The 25,904-nt window shown below is 43.3% G+C and overlaps 1 protein-coding gene across 2 annotated transcripts in view; it reads left to right on the top strand.

The window, feature by feature from the left end:
- PLEKHM2 (pleckstrin homology and RUN domain containing M2) overlaps window positions 1–25,904 on the top strand; it is a 1,089,177-nt gene that overhangs the window by 968,416 nt on the left and 94,857 nt on the right. The gene's annotated exons all lie outside the window — the stretch shown is intronic.

Below are 25,904 nucleotides of genomic sequence, written 5' to 3'. Positions count from 1 at the left end.
TGTTTCATTCTGTTGGGCAAAAGGGATTACTTGTTCTGAATTATGGGAGAAATTAAAATATACATTTTTATTTATGTTGACAAAAGCAGTTCAAGATTACCTTGTGAGAGTTGCCAGAAAAGACTGCTTTTAAGTATTAACTATTTTTTGTTTTTGTTTACAGTTTATATACCTGTTATTTTGTAGTAGAATTTGTTATATTGCAGTGCTATCTTGCTGTATATATTTTTTTTTCTTGGAGCTTTAAAAGTTGTGGGTAAAGTCCAGGAATAAAAAATTTCCTTTTATTGTGTGGGGCCAGAGGAATGAACTGCCCTAGGCTGTGGAGAAGAGTTGAAAGACAACGTTTTTTAAGACAAGGAAAGCCTGTCCAAGTTGCTTTGTGAGAGTTGCAATTAAAGTTAAAGGCGGCTTTTTCTTTTTTTTGTTTGTTTCGTGTGTGTATACTTGCATTTTTTTTGCTTTTATTGATTGTAATGTTATTTTAATATTTTTCAGGACATTTTAAAAGTTCTTGTTTAGAGCCTTAAAAAAACTCAAATTTTTTTTTGTTTTTAAATACCTTTATTAAATTATCACAAGAAATAAGCAGACATACGTTAATAGAAAAGAAAGCAAACCAAAACCATATTAATGTTTGTCATATTCATGCATGGTACATTGCATATGTTTTCTTTCTTTTTAACAATAATCACTCCAGCATTACATAAATTTGATGAATTCCTGCCTTCCATTAAACTTCGGTCCTCCTTAACATTACTCTGTATGTCATGTTCTTACACGTTATCTGTTTTTGTGTAAATTGATCCTTCCCTTTTCTAAAGATCCCACTTTTCTAGTCCTTTAATGTCATTTATGGTATTCAGTACTTCAGTTACAAATGGTTTAGATTTTCATTTCCATTTTCTAGAAACTGCTGTTTTGGCACACTGCCAATAGCATTGTTGTTGTTGTTCTTTCGGCTTTTCCCGGTTAGGGGTCGCCACAGTGCAACTCCGGTCCGCTAATGATTGGCAGTAGATTTTAATAGTGCCGAGGTGCCAGCCCGACGCCCAACCTTCAACGAAGGTACGCCCATTCACGCATGTCTTTCGAATGCCACTCAACCATGGGGAGGACATGTAGACTTCACACAGAAGGCGCTCCAGCCGAGAATCGAACGGGAGAACCTCTTACTGTGAGGCGACAACACTACCGCTGCACCACCGCGGCTTACAACTTGTATAATCTTATGTCCCAACTCAAAAGAATCATTTCGTTAGTTACAGTCATCTGCTCCATCATCATTTCGACAGAGTACTTTGTAGGGAATTTTTTTAAATCTGTCTCATTACATTCCCCCCTCCCCCCCTAAAAAAATGATATTCATAAACAGAGGTGTCCGCTGTCTGTATTTTGGAGGAACATTCCTATTTTCAGGCCTGATTTAGGATGTCCCTGTTTTTGGAAAACTGTTCCTGTTTTCAGACTTGACTTGCCATTTTGTACATTTTTCTGAATCCCTCGTGTGATTTTTCTTTTTTTAACTGCCTAGTACACACAAAATCATACACAACATGACCAACACACTAGTGGCAGAAGTAATTTAAAGAAAGAGGAATGCACATCTTACAACTCCTTTTTTTCTAAACCAAAAGCAAATAGCCTTGATTTATAGAATTTTGAGATACAGTTCATTAAAGTATACAGATTTTATGCTCCCTTTTATAATACGCTTATATATTTCCAATCATTTTCACACTATTTTTAAACATGTATATTTGAGTAGTATCCCATATTCGTACTGTAAGAGGGAAGAGTTACATGCTATATGGTATTCATATTTTATGACAATGAGATAACCACATTTTAGTTGCATGTTCCTATTTATCAAGTTCCTATTTATCAAGTTCCTACTCTTGATGTATGCTGGTTGAGAGGTGTGTTCATAAATCACTGTTGTAGTAACAGTAGCCGTATGGGTTTTTTCTTGCCTAGGATGTAACAGCTGGCCAGTCTTCCAAAGCCATGGGCTCCTTCAAGACATGCAGTCAGGCTGCTGGTTGCACAAGCTCCGTAGTAAGAAGTCCAGAAGCCTGGACAGCAAAAACTTCACTACTTTCTTGCCGTTGTTATGCAGTGCTCCTCTTACGGGCTTCAGAGGATCAGCAGTCATCTGTTCAGCAATGGAAAGACTGTTAGCCAAGTTCTCTTTGAGGACAACCTTTCACAATAACTTATTTTATTTATAATATGTACTGATTTCTGTGAAAAGCATTGCGGTTTCTGATAAAATAGTGTTTCTAGACCAGTTCTGAAACAATTTCTTGGATAAGTAAGATGTTTCAGGGGGAACTAAGTGATGTTCCATCTTCCTTGAAGAAATTTTATAATTTATTACAAGTGGAGATGCCATAGCCTGTTCCTCCTCTTTTTTTCCAGCATTGGAGGTTATTTTTTTATATGGCCTGCAGTATGCCTAACGGCCACTCTCAGCTCCTAAAAAACAGGTAGATTTCATAGTTCCCCAATCTTGTACGTATTTGTTTTTATCTCAGATCTGACCTGCAGCTGTTTCTGTGTTTAGTCCTGCTATAAAAAAAGCCTTATTAATGTTAGTCTATCTCCCTGTGGCAAAGATGAGAAAGCTTTTGACAGGTTTATTCTTCTACCACTTTAGCCCTTAACATTTTAAATTATCAGATGCCCATGTTAAAGTATTTGTTGGCTTCTTTGGATATCAGGAGCATTACTGACCATTTTCCCTTTACAGAGGATAAATCCTCTCTGAATTCTGATTGCTTCTATATCTCAAGTGACTAGGCATCCTTTAAAATATGCAGATGATTGTTCTGACTCTATGTCCAGAGCATCAACTTCTACCTCTGTTATGATGTGGTTTGCATGAGTACTTACACAGCATGCCTCTTGACTGTCAAGATTTTTGCCTAATATTTTTGGTATGTTTCTCATAAAATTTGTGTTTTTTTGGCAAATCTCAGAGGCTTAAAGAAACTAAATAAAGATTTACATTTGAGTTTCAGACTTCATATCCTTCAGAAAATGCATACCAACACAAATCCTGTTCTAGCAACTTTCAGGTTTGTGAGATACTTGAAATTTGTCCCTATTTCTGGGCCTTTGTTCCCCATTATTTTAGTTTAACACCTTTATTGAATTCAGTTGTGATATAGCAGACTTGCATTTATATAAAATTAACCAAACCTTATTAACAAGTTCACATTTACAGACATTATAAGATATATATAGCAATATATGGATGTATAATCTAAGCAGCATTGCCTAAATTATTAAATTCCTACCATCTCTTAACCTTATTCATCTTCCAAAATATTTTTCTGCATGTATTCCAGCAAATTCCATTTTTTCTGTGTAATGTACTACTATCATTTTCTAAAGACCCAACTTGTTTTTTAGCTGTTAAAATATTCACTACTTCAAGTATAGTTGGTTTAGATTTTGATTTCCATTTTCTAGTAATTGCTCTGTTGACAGACACCAGAATTAAACTTAATGAGGCTGTACTGTGTCTAGGTAATTCACATCCCATATCCCTGCTTAAAAAAAAATCATTTTCTTAGTTACACTCATTTTCTCAACCAGTCTTCCTGATCGAGTACTCTATAGGGAATTTTTAAACTCTCCCAACTTGCTGCACTCCCAAAACATATGTTCCCAGTTACCTCTTTCTTGCCCATCACACCTGCAAGATTTGCTGTCTTAACTGAGGAAAAAATCTTTGGAGTCTCATTGGGGAATAAAAGTATCTATGCAAACACTTTCAGGCAAAAATCCTAAATCTTCTAGACGACTTGCTTATTTGGGAGAATTGCGTATGTCCTCCCGTTATTTATTTATTTATTTTTGTGAATTGTGTATTAAATCTCTATTCCCAATCTTTTCTGACTTCTGATTGGTGCCTGGAGTTATTCCGCAGTGTTTTATATGTCCTACTAATTATCACTTTTTTAACAACAACTTTTGTTCTACTCGGCTAGTGCAGAATCTGAAGCACCTTCACTCAACCTCCCCAGTAGAAAAATGTTAAGTAATCCCACAGAGAATAACAAATGCAAAAATAGCTGCATCCTGACATACACTCTGGATTATCACAGTATCAAAAATATTACTGAAGAAAACTGGGACATTGTCACAGGAAACCCTTTTCTGATCAACATTTTAGGTGAAGCCCCCATCATTTGTTTATAGGAAGGCCAGGAATATTAGAAGTTTTGTTAAATTTAAACCTAGACCATGTGAGAAAAGCACTAAAAGATGTGAAACTAATTGTACATTTTGTATATTTATACAGCAAGGTGATAGTTTTTATTGCCCTTATTTAAAGAAGATAATTAAAACCAGTGCAGGGGGTGACTGTAACACTAAAAAGGTAATTTACAGGGCACAGTGCAATGAATGTGATGCATTCTATGTGGGCAAGACTGTAAATAAACTCAAGCGAAGGATTTCATGTCATGTCAGAAATCCGCTCTGGATGTAAAAATAATGCACCAGCTAAACACCTTTCTCTTCATAAAAGACACACAGGTTTTAAGTTCCAGATCCTAGATCGCATAGACATGGGTGATCTTGAAGGAGACATCCCGAATATTCTGGAGAAACATGAACTCATGTGGCAATTAAAGCTGAACTCTTTTAGAAAGCCTGGACTAAACTACTACTGTTCAATTAAAAGTGAACTGGAACTTAGAAAATTGCCACATTGTTTACATGACTAATTTTATTTTATTTTATTTTTTTTTCTACAAATTGGTTTTAAATACCATTTTAAATCATTTGAAATTTAAGTGTATATTTTGTTTCCATCATCATACATATATTTTATTTTTATTTTTTTCTGGTTCTCTTTTTTCCACTTTATTCAAAATGATGGTAATAACAATACTAACTAATTTTACAATTATATAGGTTTTTGGGGTTCTTGTACACAGACCTGAAGAAGTCTAGAAGGACGAAAGCGATCTTTGTTAACAATAGGTTATGAAAATAGAAACTGATTTTTACATGCAAAATGTATATGTATATATTTATATATAATTTTTGATCGCAAAATGAACTAAGGTTGATATATTTCCAGCCATGTAGTATATTGCCTTGTATAAAAATCACAGACTTAATCTACTTAGTAATTTGGTTAAGTAAGATGTACCATTAAAGTACATTAGGGCTATATATTATTATGACAGCTACTAAATAGGGCAGGACCAGCTCAAATGTCACACTGATGGGGGAAGGGATGTGAATTTAACATGTGTACCAATAACACTTTGTTTTACAGCACAATAAACCACTCCCATGCCTGATAAAAAGTATATATATATATATATATATATATATATATATATATATATATATATATATATATATATATATATTTAGAAAGTGAGTGAGGAAATTATTTTACTTTTTTTTTGGATAAATTGCTTGTCTGTGTGTAAATAAAAGGATTTTTTCGACTGGAAACAGCCTGCCTGGGCTTGGATTGACTTACTTATTGTCTATATATTTTATAATATATATTATTTTTCTATTATTGACGTGTTTACATTCGCTACTTCTACTACTATTGTCTGAGCTGATTAATATACAGTGATTAACTAGAAATATATGGTCTGAAAATCTTCCACACAGAGAAGTTTCTTACACTGTTTTATTTAAGATTCTCCTATCCATTCTCTTTTTTTTTTGTATTCTGATATCAGTTCCTGATAGGGAAGGCAATCACTAGGCTGCAATCCATATGTCTTCTTGGCCACCACCCATTCTGTTACCAATACCTTGGTTCCTTGTGATGCAGCGTTAGCATTGTTGCCTCACAGCAAGAGGGTTCTCCTGTTTGATTCTCGGCTGGAGTGCCTTCTGTGTGGAGTCTGCATGTCCTCCCCGCGGTCGAGTGGTGTTTGAAAGACCTGCGTGAATGGGCGTGCCTTCGCTGAAGGTTGGGCGTTGGGCTGGCAACTCGGCACCATAAAAATCTACTGCCAATCATTAGCGGACTGGAGTTCCGCTGTGGCGAACCCTAACCGGGAAAAGCCGAAAAGACAAAACAACAACCTTGGTTCCTTTGCCGGCTTCAAGTAAATTCCAGCATTCTCTTGTTTATTCTCTGTACCTCTAATTACAGCCATCCCTATCAGCAGAATGTCCTTTCTCCATTCCAGTGTTGGCTTAGTTCTTAGTATACTTTCTGCTACTTTATTCAGTAGACAGAATATTGTATTCATATAATATTCTGTCCAGCGATCCAGGAATTTATAGTCCCATCAGCCTAATTAGCCTGGTCTGCAAGGCCATGGAATGGATTATCATGGACCTCATTAACAATCTCCAAACACTAAATCCCACACAGTTTGCTTTTGTCAAGGGGAGGTCATGCCTGTTAAATTTGATAGACTTCTACGAGACCGTAACCAAAGCCATGGACAAGGGGAAGAATGGTGCACATCGCTTGCCTTGACATGGCCAAAGCCTTTGATACTATGCCCCACTTTGGTATAATAGATGAACACACTCAGCTTGGCATCAATCCTTGTGTTACCAGATGGGTAGCAAACTGACTTATTAATGGAACCCGCCTAGTCAAAATAGGGGAAGCCACCTCAAGCAGTAGACCAGTAACAAGTGATTTACTCCAGGGATCGGTCTTTGGGCCTCTGTTGTTTGGGATATACTTTTCCGAGGTACAGCAGTGGGCTATGGTTGACCAAGTTTGCAGATGACTGCAAGCTGGACGCTGTCATCAATTCCCTTAGTGATGTGGACATCCTCCAAGAGAGTCTCACCCAAACAAATGACTGGTGCTAGAAACATGGCCTCAAACTGAATGTCAAAAAATGTATCATCACCTTTGGTGAGAGTGACGTTCCCACAACTTATAAACAAGGTTCTAAGCATGTAATCAGTTGAGGGACTTGGGCACCCAGGTTGATAACAAACTGACTTTTGACCACCACGCTTCCTCCATGTACAGAAAGCTTTCTACATGGCCCACCTCAGTAGGAGTAACTCATCCAGGGACAAGGAGGTCATAACATCTCTGCATACTTCCCTTATAAGACCCATTATAGAGTACAGTGCCCCTTTCGACATGTACCTCACAAAGCACATGCAGCTGGAGAGACCACGGAGGTTCCTCACCAGGAAAATCCAGGGTCTCAAACATCTACCCTACACAGATGGACTTAAAGCCATGTCCCTCTACTCAGTCTCGTACAGACTCCTCAGAGGTGACCTCTGTCTGTCATACAGAGCAATCTCAGACTCTGCCTTGATGGGACTGCTGCATGTCCGCAAGTCAAGCTCCACTCGAGTAACCCACATGAGCAACCTCAACCTGGTCTGTGACATCAATAGGACTTGTTGGCAGGACAGGTTTGTGTCCCAGAGACTCCCCCTTCAGTGGAGTAGACTCCCTCTCCACATCAAGCAGAGTACCTCATTAACCCTTTTAAGTGCAACCTGGATAGGGAACAGAAACTATACACCCCTAGGATTCCACCTGTCGCTTCTGGACAGGGGCATTGGGAGCCAACTTGTAGGAACATGAGCTAAATTCTTGGCTAGGCTTGTAAGGACCTGAGGGCCAATAGCCTAGTAACCTCCTATGATCCTCTGATCCTATGTTTGACGGTTTTTGTTCTCCTTAAGGATCTATGTCCAAAACCCCATTCTTTCCTTATTTTTTGAGTTGCTCCCCTGCTTCATCATCATCCCTTTTCACTTTGAATTATAGCTTTCTGTCCCATTATTTTAGGCTTTGTGCAGATTTTGTCAGCTAAGAGGTTGCGAGATATGTTACACAGACGTTTTCTGCGTATGTTAAACCGGAAATCTTAAATTCTCCTTTGGATAAGGTGTGATCTTTCTGATACTCAGCTACTCAGTTTGATAAAAGTGGGAAATTAAATTGGGGATTACTCATATTTTTCATCCCTTCTTCTCTAAGTTTGCTAAATCATTTTCTTCAAACTCTGGTTTCTTTTACAAGAGGCAAAGTCCCTCAAGCTTCTAGCAAGCAGACATGTAAAAAAGTGGCAGGAGGGTTCAGAGAAAAAGGAGAGAACCTTCTAGAAATAAGGGACAGTTCAGTAATTCAGAATGACTATTGCAGCAGCAACTCCCATCATCCCTGTTCCAGAGCCTGGTTCTTCACATTCCCTTTTGACATCAAATTGAGTCTGACAGATGGGTTTTAAGTTGTTTAGGTAGGTTGCAGATGGCAGTGGGAAAAATCTACCTCCTTTTCAGGATATTCCCTCATCCCAACATTCTCCAAATCAGACTTCACTGTTTTTCCCAGTCATCAATCAGATGCTTTCTCTGGGGGGTTGTAGAACCATTTCCCTCAGGTGAGTGAAGTAAAAGATTTTATGCAAGATTTTTTTCTGTTGCCAAAGAAGGATACCTCTTGGAGACCAGTTCTCACCCTATCCATTTTCAACTTTTGTGAAAGTTCCAAAGTTTTAAATTGTCCCTACAAACTCTGTAACCTCTCATTCATCTGTGTTTTGGGTAACTCTAGATTTGAAATAAGTTTATCACATTTCTGTCTCCAAAAATTTCATAAGTTTTTTAAGGTTTTCTTTGTATGGGTTACATGCTCCATTTTCTGCATTAACCTTGGAGATATCTACTGCTCCAACAGTGTTCTGAAAGTGTCTAGCTGTTGTGATAGCCCATTTGCAGTCTGCAAGGTATTCACATTTCCTTATTTAGACAACTTTCTTTGAGAAACGCTGCAAAAAGGATCCCGGGTCAACATTAAGAATTTTTCCTTGAGTCCATCTCACAGGATAGTGCTTTTAAGGTCCTTCTGGATGCCTCCATGCAAAAGACATTCCTTCCTCAAGAAACAGTAGGCCTGTGTCTGGAATTGATCTGAGTTTCTCTAGTCTTGAATTTCAGCCAGGAAACATCTGGTCAACCTAGGCTGCAGACTGGAGACAAAGAAAATGCATGCCTTCTTTCCTCAGGAGAAAGTTCAGTCTGTCCATATTTTTTCAAAAATCTCTCCTTTGCATCCCATTGCTTAACAAGGGAGATGCTAAGGACTTTGGGATACAGATTTGCTGTATCCATGACTGCTTGTAAGCTTCTGAGCCCCCCAAGCCTTTCTGTGTTGAAGGGAAGCCGCCTAGCTTATCAGTGGGAGTGGTAAGCACTAGGTAGCTATCAACCACAAGAGTGGTTTCTGGCCCAGAAGTTGTATTTTATTGGCCGTTTAAGCAGTTTTTCCATGTCTTTCAACTTTCTGGTTTAAAAGCCCGTGTTTGGCTCGTTTACCACCTTTCCTGTAACTAATCTAGTCCAGGTAACAGATTTGCTGTATCCAGGACTGTTTGTAAGCTTCTGAGCCCCCCAAGCCTTTGTGTTGGAGGGAAGCATTCTAGCTTATAAGTGGGAGTGGTAAGCACTAGGTAGCCTATCTACCACAAGATCCAGGTACAGATTCTTAGTTTTAGCACTTGAATTTGCTTATTTGTGCTCAGCATTTGTTCAGAACTTGTTAGTACTAAATAAGTTACAAATTACTACAGCACTCAGCCTTCCTCTTTACCTAGAGGAAAACAGTTTTTGTACTTACTTTTCTCACTTGCTTAGAGAACAAACGCTCTTATACTCACTTTCCTCACTTGTCTAGAAAGTAGTTTTTTATTCAGGCATGTCCAAGGGTCAGCTTCCAGTGTTCTGTCCCGTCTATCTGATGAATCTGGGCATCTTGGGGCAATGTAGCAATTGCCTTATGTATACAGACAACCCTCTCCTCCTACCACCCAACACCACAACCTGTTAGCGATGCACTTATCTAGACAAACTGGAGATAAAGCTGTCTCCAACCAAGATTGAACTCGACAGTCAAGACGAGAAGGTAAACACTTGCATGACACCACACTCATCTCGTAGTCCCACTAAACCTACACCACCAAACTCCACACACAGACACCCAAAAACATTTGCAGAGGCTCTCAACAATAATCTGCTCAAGCAACAGAGACCTCCAAAGCAGAAAAGCAAGCAACCTCCTTCCCTCAACACAACCCAAAAGACACACATCCCACAGACTCAGTGTGCCAATAAACCACAGCCCATAAGGCAAAACAATGTACCCAACATACTAGTAATAGGTGACTCTGTAGTCAGGCACACTGATGTCCCATTCACCAGGCTAAACAAGGAGAAGGTTACTGTCTGCTACCTGTTGGGTGCCAGGATCTGCCACATAACCCACGCACACAGGTCACTCCACAACAAGTATGACTCTGTCATTGACCATGTTGGTGTGAACGACGTAAGACGTACCTCCCTGGACTACATGAAAAGAGACATGGAAGAGCTCTCTGATCTTGTAGCCCAGGTAGGTACGACCCTAGCCCTGAGTAGCATCCTGCCATCACCCAGAATTATAGCTCAGTACAAGGATAAAATGATTGACTTCAACAATTGGCAAAGCTTTTGGTGCCATTCTAAGGGGATCCAGTATCTGTCTGCCTGGGACGACATGGTCAACAGACCACGATGCTTTGCCAGAGATGGCCTGCACCTGTCACTCCTGGGATTCCGGATACTGGCTAAGGGTCTTGCTGCCCCATATAGTGCCTTTTTTAGGCAAGGTTCAAATGACAAATTCACCACTGTAACAGGAACAGGCGAGCAAAAACTGAGGGTAATGCTACTCAATGCTAGAAGTCTAGATCTCAAAATGCAGTCACTCGAGGCACTCCTTAAAATGGAGAACATCGACATCTGTGCAGTGACTGAGACCTGGTTCAAGGCTCTAGAGAGCACCCCTGCATTACCAGGCTATAACTCGTACCACACTTATCGGCCATCTAACCTGGACCAGAACACCAAAAGCGGAGGTGTGTCCATATTCATTAAGGATATCCACACCTCCAGGCTAGTTGTGTCCATATTCATTAAGGATATCCACACCTCCAGGCTAGTTGTGTCCATATTCATTAAGGATATCCACACCTCCAGGGTAGTTGTGCAGCATAATGCATCTGAGGTTATCCACATGCAACTAAGTCTGGGCAAAACTGCAATCCAAATTGTAGCTTGCTATAGATCCCCCACCATGCACTAGGATTCCCACTCCACTCCTCTTTCTTGATATACTGAAAAATATTAGGGTTCAACCAAATACCCCAATAATGGGCTATTTCAACTACCCCACCATTAACTGGGAAAACTACTTATGTACCAACTCCTTCGCTCAGCGCTTTCTGGAATTCATAAATTCCAGTGCCCTGGATCAACTTATGCACATCCCCACCAGGGGCAACAATATCCCTACACCTAGTCATTACCAAAATGAGTGACTGGTGTCCCACATCTGAAGTCAACTCCCTTGTTTGTCAGATCCAACCATAAGCTAATCACCCAAGATATTCGCATCCCGCCCCCACCCACCATTAAGGAAAACACAGTAAAAAATTTCTCCAAAGCCAATTTCATGCTTCTTAAGACAGAAGTGGCGAACTTCATGATACCCATGCAGATGGACAATACAGTTACAACTGCTAAATCCTATACAAATGCATGAGTGCATGGATCGTGCTATCCCAAACAGAACCAAGACGCTATCCTCCAAAAAAGGAAGCCAATCTGATGGTCCCCTGCTATAAACAAACTCTACAACAGAAGGAAGAAACTGTTGCAAAAGAGAGTAAAATTTCATGAGTGGAGAAGCTTCCCTGGTCAGCCTCAGTAAGAAGCTGAGATCCCTAATAAGATCCTCCAAAGCTAGCTATGAAAACAAAACCACCGCTGATTGTAAGGGCAACCACAAAGCATTCTATAGCTATGTCAAGAATCTCAATGGCAACACCCAGATTTATTTATTATTTTATTTATTTTACATTTGTTTACCTGGATAGTCCGACTGGATACATGTCCGTTTTCAGCGGAGGCCCGGGGAGAAAAGCTCCACAAAGACAAACTTATATAGATTACACAGAAGTTAGCAAACAATTATAAAAACAAAGTGATTATATACAATGGGTTTAGTAGTGTTCCCTAGTAGGGACTCACAATTGTCATGGACAGACAATTAAAAGTAAGAGACATCAGATTGGAAGCAGAGCTTGGTGATATAGTTACAAGTTATGATGATTGCAGAATATGCTTTTAGTTTATAACTTAATCAGGGTTGGCACATCGGCATAGCCAATTCACTTTGAGATACTGTTTGAGGTCTTTGTTTTAAGAGACTTTTGGAGGATTGTAGGGTTATATAGTTTGCCAATGAAGTTGGCAAACGGATTCACCAGCAGAGTTATTATCTTTGTGGGTTTGGACCAGTAGTTTATTGGCTGACCGTAGGGATCTTGGATTGCTATATGGCTTAATATTTTTAAGTGAGGGGGTATCCTCAGGGAAGTACAAAGTTTTGTGCGCTATGAACAGTTGATTGAATTGAATTAACCTGGGCAGTTCTAGCCACTCTGGTTGTTTAAGGTTCTGGCAGTGGTGGGTTCCATAGGTGGAGCCAGTGGCGAATCTGGCAAATATGATTGTATGATTGTAGCTATGGGACAGCTTACCTAGTTCGGATTTGTTGAAGTTTGAGAGTACAGGCGAGGCATATAAGAGAGTAGAGAGTAGGTGTGATCGGGCGATTGCAGTCCTAGCCAGTGGGGTTAAAAATGTCTTGTTTCTATACAGTGATCCAAGCTTCTTATTGATGGTCTGTATGGTTTTGTTGACCTGTAGGTCAAATTTGAGATTGTTTATGATAACTCCTAGCAGTTTGGTGTGATTATCTGGGGAAATAGTGGTACCATTGTTAGATGTGACAGAATGAAAATGTGGTGGATCTACTAGTGGGAGAGAAGAGTAGAAGTTTAGTTTTATTATGGTTCAGAAGTAGGCGTTGTTTGGTGAGCCAGTTCTCGGTAGTATTAAATGTATTTTGGGTTAAGATTTGCAAGTGGGATGGGGAGGTGGCTGAGCAGATGAGTGGAATCATCTGTGTATTGGGTGCAGGTGGCTTTAGAGATTGCAGTGTTGGAGATTGTTGATAAAAATAGAGAAGAGTAGTGGACCTAGTATGGACCCTTGAGGGACACCAAGTGTGAGAGGTAACTGTCTGGAGAGTTTGCCCTGCCGCAGTACTGCCTGCTGTCTACTAGTCAGGTAGGACTGGAACCACTGGATAAGCAGGCTTGTTGAGGGAAATAGATTTTAGTGAAAGAATGAGAAGTTCATGGTTGACCATGTCAAAGGCTTTTGATAGGTCAAGAAAGAGGGCAGAGGTTAGCTTATTGTCATTCCTGTTTTGGTTTATGGCTGTAGTAAAGGAAAGGAGGGCTGAGGTGGTGCTGTGGTATGGCCTGAAACCATGCTGGGAATCTGATAGTAAGTTATTCTGTGAAAGGTATTACATTATTTGCTTGTGTACATATTTCTCCATTATTTTGGCAAGTGAGGAAAGAATGGCAATGGATGTATAGCTGGATATGTGTGAAGAGCTGCCACCTTTATGGAGTGGGATGACATGAGATATTTTCCAGAGGGAGGGGATAGCATTTTCGGATAAGGTTCTGTTGATGAGGATAGATATGGGATATGCAATGGCATCTGCAGCTATTTGCAGGTACTCTGCAGGGTGGAGGTCAGCAGCGTGGGTGGTAAGTTTTAGATTTTTTAGAAGTGTTTTGATAAAATTAGTGGATATTGGTTGGAAGCCACATTCTGGGTGATTATTGGGTAGATTAGGCATGTTGTTTAAGTTAGAGGGGGTTAGTTGATTTGCTAGGGATTTAATTGTTTCAGTGAAAAAGTTATTAAAGGTGCTAGCTATCGTCTCTGGGGAACTATAGGTGTAGTTAGCTGGGGATGGGGTGGTGGAGTGACCTGGACAAAGTAGTTGATTTAAGCCTGCCCAGAAGTTTTGAGGGTTGTTGTGGTGTTTTTGTAGGAGATTTTGATAGAAGCTGCTTTTATCCAGTAAAATAGATTTTTTTGTATCATTCCGGAGTTGACTATATTTTAGATGGTCAAGTGGGGCTTTGGTTGTTCTCCAGCTGGCCCAGGCTCTGTTTCTAGTTTTGATTTTTACTTTGGTATCTTTTGTGAGCCATGGTGCTGTATTTGATCTAGTTTTCATTGTACATGGTGGAGCATGGGAATCGAGGATATTTGGGAATTGTGTTAAAGTGATCTATGGCCTCCTTTAATGTTATATTTTTTAGTTTTGACCAGTCAACTGCTTTTAACTCATTTTAGAATATAGCAGCATCAAAGTTTTTCCTGTTTCTAAATGTTTTATATTTGGTCTGGTGAGGGTTTCCTGCCTTATGTTTTATGATATAGGTTAGACAATGGTCGCTGAGGTCATCAAGGAGAGTTCCAGCTGTGTACAGTTAGGGTTGGTTATTAACTAGGATCCAGTCTACAATACTTTCATTGTTGGCTGGTTTGTTTATCCTAGTGGGAGAGGTTATGGTCTGTTTAAACCCAGATAAGTTTATATGAGTGAGGGGGGGGTCGGAGGAGCAGGGGTGCCAGTCGGTGTTAAAATCACCATGAACTATGGATCTGAAGTAGGGAATTCATTTGTCAGCAACCTGTGGGTCTTGGATCCGATATCGGATCCGAGCCGGCAACTTGTAACATAGCTTTGGATCTAAGCTCCTAGCTCCTCCCCTCACCCATAATCCCTTGCAACCCCCCAATGACCTCAGATCTAGTTTGCCGCGCTTGTGTGTAGCTGGATTTTTTTTGAGCTCCTAGCGATCTTTACAGATAAGTGAATTCTCTTCTTTTTTCAGGCCTTTTTTTGTAGTTTTAAGGTGTGTGAAAGTGTTAGGTTCCTGTATAGTTTAAATTTTTGTTTTTTCTCCCTCCCCTCGCTGGTCGTTAGACGTGTGTGTGTGTGATTGTGTTTGGGGCCTGGTGTGTTTGTGTACTACCTTAGTTGTTGGGTATGGCAGAGGCCCCAAAACCCATTTTTCTAAATGCACCGAGTGTGGCCATAAGCTCTCTCCGGCTGATGGCCACACTCGGTGTGTTCGGTGCCTTTGGGTTGAACACCTCTCTTCAGGCTGTACCATTTATGCAGCGTTCAACCCCAGGGCACTGAAAGAGCGGAGGTCGAAGCTGATCTTGGCGGGACTTTTGCCCCTGGATTCACCTCCACAGGCTGTGGTGGTGGCCACTCCTGCCCCCTTCCCCCGGCCGGGATTCAAACTCCCACCAAAGTGCCGGAGGACAGGGAGGCCAGGAGGAAGAAACGGAGGGAGAAGCACCACAAGCGGAGGGTCGAGGCCTCCGCTTCGGCCCCCTTCGGCTAAGCGGGCTTCTCCCTCCACAGCTTCCAGATCTCCTCCTCCTCTGCTCCGATCTCTGTGCTTCTCCCCGGGACCCGAGGAGGAGGGGAGACCTGATCTCCGTTGAGGTCATCGAGGCGGCATTCCAGGCCTGCCTCAGTGGCCTCTTCGAGATCAACGTACAGCATGTCAGATGCAGACTTGGACTGGATGATGTGAAGGTTCATCCAGGCCCAGCTGCAGATGGGAGTGCTCTTGCCTCCCCCCCCCCCCTTCAGCGGTGAGCTCGACACCTTTCTTTGCTCCAATTGCTCCTTCTCCGACCCGCTTCCCGGGTTCTGAGCATTCAGAGCCGAGCAGCGTCAGAGCCGGGGTTGGGTCGGCGCCGACGGTACTTTGGATCCAACCCTGCCCTTGAGTCTGTCGAATCCAACGTCGGAGCCGTGGGCCGAGCTTCGGATCCGAGGGATTCAGTGCGCTCCAACCTGGACGGAGCCAAAGGCACACTGAATCCCTCGGATCTGACTGTCTCGGCACCGGTTCTGATCTCTTCGTTGGATCCGAGTGGGAGTCTGCTCTCGGAGCTCAGGGAGAGCAGCTCCCCCTCGGCTTTCGATGCAGTGGCGAGGGCTCTGTCGAGAGCATCCGGACCCTCGGCCCTTGTCTCTTCTCCACCCTGCACTCACTCTCTGCTGGGTCAGGCTTCCATCACCCGGCCACAGGGACAGCCTGCTTCGATGTCCCAGGTTGTTCCATTGGAACAAGATGTTGCTGGCGAGACCTCCTCGGACAGCCCCCCCCCCCCCGAGGAAGTGCCTCGCAAGCACAAGTGTAAGAGGAGGCACGTGGACTCCGCCGAGACCTTAACTGAGGACAAGGACTTGGATGAAGGGGAAGGCTCCCCAAGGTCATCCCCTGAGGATGTCTCCTTTGGAGACATCATGGAAATGCTTAGGATCAGAGGTGGGTGGTCTGCCCCCAAGGCTTCCTCTGACGAGTCCGTGTTGAAGCAGGCCCTTCTACCTCTTGGGTGTCCCCTCTGGCTGACCTCCTGGTGGACCTTATCACCACCAGGGTGTGGAAGGAGCCGGACACTATGGAGCCAGTCCCTAAACGTCCGGACAGGATTCTGAGCCCCCCCCCCCTGCAGACCGGTCCCACTGGAGCAAGGGTCCCTCCATAGATGCCATGTTGATGGCGGCAGCCACGAAGAGGGAACTAGCTCAGGAGAGCCCCTCGGTCCATCCACCGAGCAAGGAGTCCCGCTCGATGGATCGCCTTGGGAAGCGGGTGTTTAGTTCAGCGACCTTCTCTGTAAGGTCTCTGAACTATATGGCACATGTCATCAGGATGCAGGGATCTTATCAAAGAATACGCTGCCCCGAGTCCATGTCGGCAGAGGACAAACAGTTGTACTCCACTTGAATGGCCACTCTGAGATCTATTTCAAATACATCTATGCGGCTTTTGTCCCACGTCACTGAGGGAGCCGCTAGAGCTAGCGGAGCAGGCCTAGTCATGAGACGTCAGGCCTGGCTCCGGCATTGTGACTTCGTGGAGCCCTTTTGCCTTTGTGAACGCCCCTTTCGATGATTCTGCCTTGTTTGGCAAGACCATTTGCGAAACACTAGTCCAGAGCGAGAAGGGACTGGAAGACGTCTGCCGTCGGGAGTCAGCTTCTCTGCTCCCCAGCGGTCCTTCTCGAAGAACCAAAAGGGACAGAAGAAGATGTGGTCGCATTCCCAACCTGCTCCGGACAGCCAGTCCTTCCATGGCAGAGGAGGACAGGCAGGACACCACCCTAGGGGCAGAGGGCCCCCGAGAAATTTTGGGTCCAGAGAATCTTTCTCTGACCGGCCCACGCAACAGCCCTGAAGGGTTGCCCGGCTGCTCCACTCTAGAAGCAGTCGGGGGGCTCTTCTCGAAGCATCTAGTGGCATGGGAGTCCATCAAATCAGACCGCTGGGTACTTCGAATCATATCCAGAGGTTACAAAATCCCAATGCATCATGTCCCCAAACTCAGGAACCTCCCCGATATACCACCCGATCAGAGGGAGGCTGCAGCCGCAGAAATCCAGCAGCTGCTAGAAAAAAGAGCCATCCAACCCGTCCCCCAAGACCAGCTCGGATTAGGGTTCTACTCCAGGTTCTTTCTGGTGCCAAAAAAGACTGGGGACTTGAGACCAATCCTAGACCTTTCCCTTTTGAACCTGTCTGTAACCAAGGAAAAATTCCGAATGGTCACTCTTCAATCTATTCTCCCCTCTCGATTGATGTGCTCTACAAACCTCAAGGATGCTACCACATTCTACGATCCAGGAGGTTTCTCCACTTCTTCAGGGTCCTTCCTTTTGGCCTCACCACAGCCCCCAGGGTGTTCACCAAAGTCTTAGCAGTGATTGCGGCCCACCTGAGACTCCAAGGAATGCAGGTCTTCCCGTACCTGGATGACTGGCTCATGACCGCCCCAACGAGGCATCTACTCTGCTCAGTCAGAGATTACTTTCTCCACCTAGCCCCCCCAGATAGGCATCACGATCAATATGGCCAAATCTTCCCTTGCTCCGACACAAGTCATAGAGTTTGGGCCAGATTAGATACCAGGGATCTGCGAGCCTTCCTGACTCCGGAATGACTTCAGAATCTGAAACTTCATGTGCGGGTCATCCTCCAGTCAGAAGCTCCACCGGCAGAATTGGTCATGAGGGCGCTCGGCTCCATGGCAGCAGCGATCACGCTCCTCCCATGTGCTTTCCTACACATGAGGGTACTGCAGTGGACCCTTCAAGTGCAATGGTCCTTTCAATCTCTTCCTCTCTACCACCCTATCTCAATCAGCAAGGCTTGCAGGAGGGCCCTTGTTGTGGTAGCTCCAGTCCCTGGACCTCCATATAGGCTCCTCCCGCCACGGTGACCGGGGCATTACTCAGGCAGGACAGTCCAAGGCACATGGAACGACACAGAGACACCTCCCTGCATATCAACGTTCTGGAGATGAGCGCTTCAGAATCTCCTCCGAACTATTGCGATTCAGTCGGACAACATGTCTGTTGTTTGGTACATCAACAAGGAATGGGCTTTCCACCAACCGCTTCATTCCAGGGCGGGCCAACATTCTGGAGGACAAACTCGGTCGCACCATTCTTTCCCCTTACGAGTGGTGTCTCAATCCACTAGTAGCGAAGCAGATATTCGCAAAGTGGGGGCTAACCTGCGATCTCTTTGCCTCTCCCTCAAAAGCTTCTTTGCCCTGATTCCCCCACCAGGGGAAGCCCCTAGAGACTCTCTGGTGCATGTTTGGCCGCCTGGTCTACTTTATGCCTATCCTCCTCTACCCCGATGCTAAAGCTCTTACAAAAAGCCTCGCGGTTGGGGAGCAGAATGATCCTCATTGCCCCATTCTGGCCTCGGCAAACTTGGTTCCCTTACCTGTGGTCTCACCTAGTGAATCCTCCCTTTCCCAGCTAATCTCCCACCCATCGGGCAATCTATCTAAAGCTGACAGCTTGGTTGCTCCAGTTCCACTCTGTCAGGACTCCCCGGCATCTCTTCACCAGTCAAAGCCATTCTGGTTGCACCTCATAAACCTTCCACCAGGAAAGTGTACCGCAGTAAATGGAAACGCTTTTCCATCTGGGCAGAACATCATAATCTGGATCCCTTCACTGCCCCCTGGATTTTCTATCCAGACTCTTTCAGCAAGGAGCTAGTTGTTCGACAGTCAAGGTTCATTTGGCAGCCATCTCCCATTACCATGTGGGATATGAGACAGGTCCTTTGATGTCGGCTAAATTGTGCAAAACCTTTCTCAGGGGTATCTTTCTACTCATGCCCTTGGGATCTTTCTCTAGTCCTTCAAGCCTAGACTGCTCCTCCCTTTGAACCAGCCGCGTCTGTCAATCTTAAATGTGTCCTGGAAAACGGCATTCCTGTTAGCCATCACTTCAGCGAAAAGAGTTTCGGAACTTCAAGCCCTTTCCGTAAAGCCTCCTTAGTTGGTCTTTCATCCGGACAGAGTGTAGGTAGTCCATCAGCGTATAAGCTGCATTCTTTTGGATGTACAGCAGCTACGTTTCTATATTCATAGGACTGCTGGTCACAGACAATCCGATCAGCTGTTCATCTCCTTTACCAAATTCAGTTTAGGTAAAGCCGTTTCAATGGTCACCTTGTCTCACTGGATTTCCCAATGTATTCTTCTAGCTTTTCAAGCTTCTGGGAGGCCCGCACCTGAGGTCTCTACTTCTGCTGCCTTTAAATCTAGAGTTCCAGTGGATGATATTTGCTCGGCAGCCACTTGGGCCTCATCTCATACTTTCATCAATCACTACACTAGAGGAGAGCATCCTTTGGCTCCGCAGTGCTCCGGAACATCCTTCCATGATGGCCACCCAAGATTCAGGTAGCTGGGGACTCTGTCTCACAGGTTGCTGACAAATGAAGTCCCTACTTCAAGGTGACTTCATTTCTTGGCCTTCAGAACTTGGTCCTGTTATATTGTTCTATCTTTTGTTCCTTTGGAACACCTTCTCAGGTATCCATAGAAGGGCAAACTTGATCTGAGGTCATTGGGGTTAGCAGGTGAGGGGAGGAGCTAGGAGCTCGGATCCAAAGCTATGTTGCAAGTTGCCGGCTCTGATCCGATATCTGATCCAAGACCCACAGGTTGCAGACAAATGAAGTCACCTACTCAGATGGAACGTTATGGTGAGTACATAACTTCTTATTTCTTGGGGATAGGTAGTGGATAACCAGTAAAGGAGATGATCTAGGGTGTTTAGGTTGTTGCCTGGTGGAATGTATGCACAGACGATGTTCAAGTGTTTGTTTTGGTTAATCTGTAGCTTGGTTATGAGCAGTTCTGCGTTATTGAATTGGGGAGGTTGAATGGGTGTCTCTGTTAACGGTTAGAGTATTTTTTTAAAGGACTGCTATCCCACCTCCTTTCCTTGTAGCATGGTCTAACCGGTGAATATTGTATCCTGGAGGTAGTATCTCATTGTCAGTAGTACTGGGTTTTAGCCAGGTTTCCGTAAGAGACGTGTGGGGAGTGGGTTGCAAGGAGGGCGTGTAGGTTGGGAATCTTATTGTTAATACTTCTAATATTTAGGTGAAATGCTAGGAGGAAAATAGTGGGAGTATTCATGGATAGCTTGACAGCAGGGGTTGTGGTAGGGGAGTGGAGGTTATTGGGTGTGGGTGGGCCAGGGTTGGGATGAATGTCTCCATGTGTTATAAGGTTATAGTGACAGGATATTCTGAGCTTTAGGAGTTTGTTTATAAGCTTTATATAGTCTTTGTCTTTAGGATTATGTTTGTGGTTGTACAGGGGTGGTATTTTATAGAGGGTGGTATATTCGGTGTGCAGGGGAAGGTAAAGTGTTTGGTGTTGTGTGAAGTTGTGTCTGTCTGACCATTTGGGTAGTGAATACTATGGTCAAGTGTTTGTTCATAGGCAGTGAGATGGTAAAATAGAAACTGTACAGGCATTTGGGTGATTAGTATTTTTTTGCTTGTTTGCATTTTGATAGGGGCAGGGTTGCTCAGTGATGTGTGAGGTGCTGATTGGTACTTAGTAGGAGGGGAGTGGCAAAGTCTGGTTTAAATTTAGCACTAGTGGGGGCGGGTGGAATTTGGGGGCAGGGGGGGGCGGAGCAGGGCTAACACTGACTCTGAGAGTTACATTGTGCTTTTGGTTTGGTTTGTATGATTGCATGTAAGCAGTGTTGTTGGCTGTACTTTAATTTGTTTTATTCTTTTTTAATTTTACACCAATTTTTAGGCTAATTTTAATTGGATCCTAGGGCTAAACTAGCAAATGTAGTCAATAAGGAGGGAGCAAAATTACTTTACCAAATTAAAAAGTAAATGCTTGGGACTGGAACAGTGTGCGAGTGTAAGACTGATTCAAAGTAGTATAGCCCAATCTAGTGGCAATTGGCTAGATCCCTTCACTGTTGTGCATACACCATTAAGCCTAAACAGTTTACAAAAACTAAATTGTAGTTCACCTATTACAATTGAAAAGCTGGAGGGAGTTGGGTTCTTGCTTCCCAGAGGTTTTACTTAATTAAGATAGCCAGCTTCAGTGGAGAAGGTAGAAATTGCTTTATGCAGTGAATCCCAGGTGGGGGGCACTCAGGAAAGAAACCTATGCAAACGGAAAAATAAAGGTAAACGGAAAAATAAAGGTAAATAAGGCAGGATTAGTGCAAAGGTTACAAGAATGTGAAGTGGAGAGCATGCAAGGAATAGAGCTGGAGAGTAAAATTAATTTATATTGCATGCATTATAATTAAATTGATTATAGTGCATACTGTATCAGTTCTGTAAAACCACAGACTGAGCAGTAACATACAGCCTCTAAGTCCAGTGATAACAGCTGTATACTTCAGTGAATACACGCAGGAGGATATAACGCACAAAGCAAAGTATGGCTGTTTTAGGACAATTCTAGAGCTATGTTATTCAGTATGAACTAACAGTAACATGAACTGCATTCATTTAGCCTTCTATAAAAACATTTATAAAGTCCAGCCTGCAAGTCTTCAAAGTACAGTAGCATGCCATAGGAATGTTTACAATTGTAATCAGAACATGAATGACCTCTGCAAAACAGCAAGATGCCTGTCAGATATTCAACAATTAAAGCTCTACCTTCATAAAACAAGGTAAAAAAACAAGCAGTTTGTAAGTTAGAACATTAGCTAGCTCTCAAAACATATAGGAGTTCTGAACAGCAGTTACAGCTTAGCACCATCAAATACCTCAGTAGTTAACAGTAATAACCAAATAAATCAGCAGCTAACAGCAAAGAGAGGACAGTAATGCAAAGTAACTTACTTACTGTGCTGGCACAATGAACAGACGGGTAGGGAAGGTACAACAGCTACAGGATGAAATGAATGCGAGTCAGGTAGTAGAAAGTTTGATTAAAGATGGCACCCTAGGAGGGGATGACTAATGAAGATAATCTGGGGGTGGGGGTGGGAGTGGCAGATGGGGAGAATGGAGAAGAGAGCAGTCAGGACAGAATTAACCAGGAACTTATGGATCCCTCCCCCACAGGGAGAAGGGCTGAAAAACTATCAGTGTAAGGTGAGGACTGACTCTGAGAGTTACCTTGGGATTTTGGTTTGGTTTGTATGATTGCATGTAAGCAGTGTTGTTGGCTGTACTTTAATTTGTTTTATTCTTTTTTAATTGTACACCAATTTTCAGGCTAATTTTAATTGGATCCTAAGGGTAAACTAGCAAATGTAGTCAATAAGGAGGGAAGGAAAATTACATTACCAAATTAAAAAGTAAATGCTTGGGACTGGAACACTGTGTGAGTGTAAGGCTGATTCAAAGTAGTATAGCCCAATCTAGTGGGAATTGGCTAGATCCCTTCACTGTTGTTTTGCATACACCATTAAGCCTCAACAGTTTACAAAAACTAAATTGTAATTTACCTATTACAATTGAAAAGCTGGATGGAGTCAGGTTCTTGCTTCCCAGAGGTTTTACTTAGTTAAGATAGCCAGCTTCAGTGGAGAAGGTAGAAATTGCTTTATGCAGTGAATCCCAGGTGTGTGTCACTCAGAAAAACCCATGCAAACTATTACAATTGAAAAAGCTGGGAGGAGTCAGGTTCTTCCCAGAGGTTTTTTTAGTTAAGATAGCCAGCTTCAGTGGAGAAGGTGTGTGTGTGTGTGTGTGTGTGTGTGTGTGTGTGTGTGTGTGTGTGTGTGTGTGTGTGTGTGTGTGTGTGTGTGTGTGAACAAACTGGCTCCCCACCTATGTACCATATTCAATCGTAGTCTGACGTCAGGCTTTGTGCCCACTGAATGGTGCACAGCAACAGTTATCCCACTCCACAAAGGGAGAGCCACCACTGATCCCAGGAACTATCACCCTTATTAGCCTAACGAGCCTGGTCTGCAAGGCTATGGAACGTATCATCATGGAACTCGTAAACAAAGGCATTGGTAACCTCCAAACTCTGAACCCCACCCAATTCGGGTTTGTGAAAGGCAGATCATGCCTTCTGAACTTTATCAACTTCTTTGAGGCAGTCACCAAAGACGTAGATGAGGGGTAAGGTGGTTCACACAGCCTATCTTGATCTCGCTAAGGATTTCGACACCATCCCCATTCTGGAATTATAGCTAAACTCACTAAACTATGTATAAATCCCTACGTTACAAGATGGGTTGCCAACTGGCTCACTGACAAGAACCCACATTGTAAAAGTTGCAGACTCCAAATCTGACTTCAACTCAGTGACAAGTGGAGTACCACAGGGTTCAGTCCTGTGACCTCTCCTGTTTGATATCTACTTCTCTGAAGTACAGGCGAACACAGAAGGCCTCTGGCTAACGAAGATCGCAGATGCCTGCAAACTAGGAGCCATACTCAAGTCCCCAAATGATGTGGACATCCTACAGAAGGGCCTCACTGAGACAGATGCCTGATGTCAGAAGCACGGCCTCAAGCTCAATGCCAAAAAGTGCATTGTCATCCCCTTTGGTAAAAACTCTGTACCCATGAACTACCACATAAACGGCAGTCTACTTAACACCGAATGTGTGATAAGAGACCTTGGGACACAGGTGGACAGTAGTCTCTCCTTTGATAATCACATCGCCACAGTAGTCCGGAAATCCTTCTATGTGGCACACCTCATCACAAAAGGGTTCTCATCCGGGAAAAAAGAGGTCATTGTTCCCATCTACCTGACAGTCTTTAGACCCATTATAGAGTACAATGCCCCTTTTGGAATGTACCTCACAAGACATCTGCAGCAGCTAGAAAGGCCACAGAAGTACCTCACCAAGAGGATTACTGGCCTCAAACAGATGCCCTACACTGACCGTCTCAAAAAACTCCAGCTTTACTCTGTAGCATATTACTCTGTGGAGATCTCTGCCTAATATATAAAGCTATGTTGAACCCAGAGCTGTTGGGCAGTGCTACACCTAAAGAAATCCCAATCCCTCTGAGCTACACGCTCTAGGGACCTAAACCTTGTCACCACAATAAATAGGACATGCTGGAGGGATAGATTCCTGTCCCAGAGACTTTCTATACTCTGGAACAAGCTACCCATCTATGTCAAGCAAAGATGTTCATCGTCCGGCGTCGGTTGTAAAGTCTTCTCCTGACGCCAGGAAGGGTCTTTTGCCCGCGGCGTGCCCAAAGCAGAAGCAGTTCATGCCGGTCGCCGGTCGGCTGAATTCGAAAATATTTTAAGCGCGACTATCAAGCGTCGGTGAGGGGCCCAACACTATTTTGGAAAAGCGTTAGACTCTATAAAATGCAGCCGGACACCCGACCTACTTTACCCAAAAAAAAAAGAAGGAAAAGGACCGGCCGGTGCAAGCCGAGGCGCCTTTGCAGTCTGACTACCCGACGACTACTTTGGCAGACTACTACCAAGCCCCGCTTATGTCGAACCACTAATGTCTGACCAGGGATCCATTTTATCAGAACACTCTGATGCAGAGGAACACTCTTACTCCCTTTTGAGGATTTCGATGCAGAGCAGTCCATTCCTTCTGTATTTTTTCCTTTGGGGAAACCTTTGCACTTTTGGGAACAAGATTCCAAGAAAAGACTTGAATTTCTTTGGTTACCTCAGCACAGACCTCCTGTTTTGGAGGTTCTGGATTATGTCTATTCCTGATTCTCTGCCTCCTGCACCAGTAAAGCCTGATAGACAGTTCTCACCAATTTCTCTACAAAGGCCATAATGCTGACCCTGAAACCATTTCACAAGAACCTAAAGGACTAAAGGCCTCCACTGCCAAGAACCCACTTCCTGCAGAAAGGGAATCTAGATAACTGCCAGTTTCATATGATAAAATATCAACAGTTCTTGCTATCACAATTAAAAAACAAAATGTCTCAACCTGAACAACCAGATTTAAAAGAGTTACAGGATAACAATGTGGTTATGATGCCCTAGAGGCCTTGCTACAGGATCAGTCATTCCACATGCCTGGCTTAGGGAACAAAATTTGCCTGATCAGCTAAACTTCTGGATGCTCCTTTACAAAAGGACGACTTTTTGGTTCTAATGCTGAGGATATACTACGAAAAATGGAAGAAAAAGCCAAATCTATGCAAACTGTCAAAGCTTTCTTACAGGTCCAGCCACAAAACTGGTCCTTTCCAGCCACTGACAAGCCCCAAAGAGGTAGATACAAGAGGGCAATCACAAGGATCATATAGAGGCAGACAATGGCAATCTCCAGCACCAAGAGGTGGTGAAGACAGTGCACAACAATACAGGATTTCCATGCCAAGCAAGTTTCAGCTGGCAGCACCTTTGGGAGGGAAACTAGCATTATTTGCAAGCAATTGGCATATTGTCACAACAGACAAATGGATACTGGACATTATAAACAGAGGCTACAAATTTCAATTTCACACTCTTCCAATTTCAAAGCTCCTAAACATAGGAGCTATACAAAAGGTACCTACTCAACAACAAGGTCAAGGTTTTTATTCAAGACTCTTTCTGGTACCAAGAAAAGGAACCGACTGGAGACCCATTCTGGACTTATCCATCCTAAACACATTTCTACTCGTGCCAAAATTCAAGATGCTCACACTACAGCAACTT

The sequence above is a fragment of the Protopterus annectens genome, chromosome 2.part0 (assembly GCF_019279795.1).
Source record: "Protopterus annectens isolate FY-2018-M chromosome 2.part0, PAN1.0, whole genome shotgun sequence".
NCBI lineage: Eukaryota > Metazoa > Chordata > Ceratodontiformes > Protopteridae > Protopterus > Protopterus annectens.
This window is presented reverse-complemented; position numbering and strand designations above follow the sequence as displayed.